Source organism: Plecotus auritus, assembly GCF_963455305.1.
Source record: "Plecotus auritus genome assembly, chromosome: 1".
Taxonomy (NCBI): Eukaryota; Metazoa; Chordata; class Mammalia; order Chiroptera; family Vespertilionidae; genus Plecotus; species Plecotus auritus.
The window spans coordinates 81077986-81082477 of record NC_137770.1 but is presented as its reverse complement, the minus strand read 5'-3'; the positions used below and the strand labels follow the sequence as shown (position 1 = coordinate 81082477).

General features: G+C 46.9%; 1 pseudogene across 1 annotated transcript; it reads right to left on the bottom strand.

Annotated features, from left to right (window-relative positions):
• Positions 1-1314: 1314 nt before the first annotated feature.
• On the bottom strand, positions 1315-4261 carry LOC308236891 (sodium/potassium-transporting ATPase subunit alpha-1-like; annotated as a pseudogene). The gene has a single exon. The product of its transcript is annotated as a sodium/potassium-transporting ATPase subunit alpha-1-like (transcript).
• Between the last annotated feature and the right edge of the window lie 231 nt (positions 4262-4492).

The following is a 4492-nucleotide window of genomic DNA, read 5'->3' as shown; positions in this document are numbered from 1 at the left end:
ACTTCTCCTTTTCCAATTTGGATGCCTTTTATTTCTTCTTCTTATATGATTGCTATGGCTAGCACTTCCAGTACTATGTCAAACAGGAATGGTGAAAGTTGGCATTCCTGTCTTGTTCCTGTTCTTAGGGGAAATGGTTTTAGTTTTTGTCCATTGAGTATGATGTTGGCTGTAGGTTTGTCATATAAGGCTTTTATTATGTTGAAGTATGATCCCTCTATTCCCACTTTGCTGAGAGTTTTTACCAGGAAAGGGTGTTGGATTTTGTCAAATGTATCTTCTGCACCAATTGATATGGTTTTGGGATTAGGGTAATGCTGGCTTCATAGAAAGAGCTTGGAAGTGTGCCTTCCTCTTGAATTTTTTGGAATAGTCTGAGAAGGATAGGTTTTAGTTCCTCTTTGAATGTTTGGTAAAACTCCACTGTGAAGCCTTTTGGTCCAGGGCTTTTGTTTGCTGGAAGTTTTTTGATTACTGTTTCAATTTCATCAGTAGTTATTGGGCTATTCAGATTTTTTGATTCTTCCAGATTGGGTTTTGAAAGTCTGTATTTTACTAGGAATATGTTCATTTTGTCAAGGTTGCCCAGTTTGTTGGAGTAGAATTGTTCATATACTTTTTAACAATCCTTTGTATGTCTGTGGGGTCGGTTGTTACTTCACCTCTTTCATTTCTAATTTTGTTTTATTTGGGTCCTCTCTCTTTGTTTCTTGGTGAGTCTGCTCGAGGTTCATCAATCTGTTTATTTTTTCAAAGAACCAGCTCTTGGCTTCACTGATTTTTTGTATTCTTCTTTTGGGTCTCTATGTCGTTTATCTCTGCTCTGATCTTTATTATTTCCTTCCTTCTGCCTACTCTGAGCTTTTCTTGTTGCTCTCTTTCTAATTCTTTAAGTTGCAGGGTTAGATAGTTTGTTACCATTTTTTCTTGTTTTTTGAGATAGGCCTGTAGAGCTATGAATTTCCCTCTCAGGACTGCTTTCACTGTGTCCCATAGATTTTGGATTGTGTTTTCACTGTCATTCATTTTCAGGATGTTTTTAATTTCTTCTTTGATCTCTTTGGTAACCCAATCATTGTTTAATAGCATGTTATTCAGCCTCCAAGTATTTGAATTTTTTTGATTGTTTTTATTGTAGTTTATTTCTAATATTATGCCATTATGGTCTGAGAAGATGCTTGATATGATTTTAGTCTTCTTGAATTTGGAGAGACTTTGCTTGTGACCAATATATGGTTGATTCTTGAAAATGTCCCATGTGCACTTGAGAAGAATGTATATTCTGTAGCTTTGGGGTGAAATGTTCTGAAGATGTCAATTATGTCCATCTGAGAAGAGAGTACAGAACCACCAGATAGGTTTGAGGGGATACATCCTCAGGGCTACTCCCATTCCAGGACAGTAGAAAAGAAAAGCAGCGAGGGCCAGCTCCTCGAAGAGGCCAAATATGAAGATCTTGTTCTTCATCCTCTGCTGGAAGACAGAGTTCCTCCTGGCTTTACAGATGATCAAGTCGGCCCACTGCACCACCACAATACTGACAAAGAAAGCCATGTGGCAGGTAAATGCCACGATTTTCCTCTGTTTATAGGTCCCCTGCTGCCTGTAGCTGTCCTCCACGTTGTTGATCCAGTGGTCGTCCCAGTCTACTTGGATGCCCAGCAGATTAAACCATTCTCAGCCAGAATCACAAAGTAAGTGAAGAAGTCCCCCAGGGCCTGGATAATACCAATCTGCCCGTAGGCCATGCTGATCAGCTGCTTGTTCACCAGCTAGTCCATTTTGGGGTTTCTGGCCTGTCTCTTCATGATGTCGCTCTCAGCTTGCTTGTAAGCCAGGGAGATGGCAGGAACCATGTCCATGCCCAGGTCAATGAAGAGGATGGCGACAGTCCCCAACAGCAGTGGAATGTTCACAATAAAAATATCAGGAAAGGGGTAATCTCTAGAATGTTACTGGTCAGGGTAGGCAATGGATTTCTTCAAGTTATCAAAGATCAGATGACCTTCCTTAACTCCAGTCACAATTGAGGCAAAGCTGTTGTCCAAGAGAATCAAGTTGGCAACTTGCTTAGACACGTCTGAGTCAGCAATCCCCATGGCAACCCCAATATCTGCCTTCTTCAAAGCTGGAGAGTCATTGACACCATCACCAGTCACAGCTACCATAGGGCCCTGCCGCTGGCAGCCTTCTACAATGATGAGCTTCTGCTGAGGGGAGATCCTGATGAACACAATCTCTGTGTGGTACTTCAGAATGTCATCCAGCTTCTCGGAGGTCATGTCCTTCAGGTCAGTTCCATGGACCAGGCAGGCCTTGGCATCTCTGGGGTTCACCTGGCTCACGGGGATGTTGAGGCGGGCACCAATGTCTTCCATGATCTTGTTGTCCTCAGAGATGATGCCTACACTTTTGGCAATGGCTTTGACTATGATGACCTTAATCCCAGCGCTCTGGCACATGTCCACAGCGTCGGGGATGGCAGCCTGGGGAGGGTCGATCAGGGAGATGAGCCCCGCAAAGCAGAGATTTTCCACAGGGAAATTCATGTCATACGCGTGGAACTGGAACCCTTCAGGAAACTGTTCGTCTGGCAGAAGAAGGTGGCAGAAACCCAGCATGCGCTTGCCCAGGCTGCCTAGCTCCAGGTAGGGGTTCTGAAAGGTGTCCTTCAGCTCCTCCTCTAGCGGCTGCTCTTTGCTGTGGAGCAGGATGGAGCTGCAGCTGTCCAAGATTCTCTCCGGGGTCCCCTTCATCACCAGCAGGGGCTCAGCCATGTTGGGGTTCTTGTGAATGGACAACTGGTACTTGTTGGTGGAGTTGAAGGGTATCTTGATGATTTTGGGGTACTGCTTTCTCATCTCCTTCACGGACCCACAGCACAGTTCGATGCACTTCAAGTGCCAACTTGGAGGCTCGCTGGCCACTGCCTTCTTCAGGATAGGCAGGTTTTCCTATCCTGGTTGGCCTGAACCACAGCTCTGTTACAAAGCCCCGCGATTATGGACGAGGCGAGCCAGGTTCCTGAAGACGTGTTGAAGGAGACACCACTCTGATTCTCCGTGGTGTCAGCTTCGTGGATATGACTGCCAAACCACATGTGGGCCACTGTCATCTGGTTCTGAGTCAGAGATCAAGTTTTATGGGAGCAGATGGTGGGTGTGGGCCCCAGGGTCGCCACAGCCTCTAAGTTCTTCATTAAGCAGTTTTCTCAGGCCACGCATTTGGCAGTAAGGGTCAGAAACATCATGACAGTGGCCAGCAGACCTTCGGGCACATTGGCTATAATAATACCAATGAGGAAGATGATGGCCTCAAGCCAGGTGTATTCAAGGATCAGTGAGAGGATGAAGAAGGACACTTCCAGGAACACGGCCACACCTGTGATGAGCTGACTAAAACTTCCAATTTCTGCAGTGATGGGAGTCTGGCTGCCTCCCAGCCCAGAGGCCAGCGTGACCATTCTTCCCATGACACTGTGGTCTCCAGTGTACATGATGATGCCAAGGGCAGGCCTTCAATGCAGTTGGTTGAAAAGAAGGCAATGTTCCTTGTCTCCAGGGGGTTTTCGTTTGTGAAGTCCAGAGACCTGATCTGGGGCTCTGATTCACCAGTGAGCAAGGAGTTATCCACCTTGCAGCCGCTGGCAGATATGATCCTGAGGTTAGCAGGGATCCGATCTTCAACTTTCACTTCTACCAGATACCCAACAACCACCTGCTCTGTGTTTATGCTCACTTTCTCACCATTTCAAATCACCAGGGCTTGCTGGGGAACCATGTTTTTGAAGGATTCCATGATCTTTGAGCTCTTAGCTTCTTGATAATAGGAGAAACAGCTGATGATGATGACCACAGCAGACAGCACCACCCCGAGGTACAGATTATCATTCTGAAGTTCCTCTTCCATGGTAGCTTGGATGCCATAAGCCAAGAAAGAGAATTGCAGAAATCCACAGTAACATTGAGAACCCCCCAAATAGCTGCAGGCAGAATTTGACCCACTCGGGGGTCGAGGGAGGCAGAGTGAGGGTGCTGGGACCGGCTTGGGCCAGGATCTCAGCAGCTGGAGCAGAGTTTAAGCCTCGGTCCAAGTTTGTTCTGTATTTGCGATGAAGTTTGTCAAGGCTAAGTTTATGGTCATCCATAGACACTTCTTTCTTCAGCTCATCTACATCCCTCTCTTTCTTGGCCTTTTTCTTGTTGTCATACTCTGAAACGGATGCAGGCTCATATTTGTCACGTCCAACCTCCTTCCCCATGGTGGCGGTGGTCGCCACCCAGCACAGGGTCCTGCCGCTGGAGAATCAGGAAAGAAGAGAGCAGGGCCGAGCAGGTGTGACCAGGGGAGAGGAGAGGAGGGAGCTCTGGCTGCCCTGGGGTGGGACCGAGGGAGGACAGCCAGAGGTCTGGCCGCCTCTGTTGCTGCCCCGTGTCTGCTCCTCCCAGACGCCTCCTCCCCCTCTTAATTTTCTTAATAGTGTCTTTCGAAG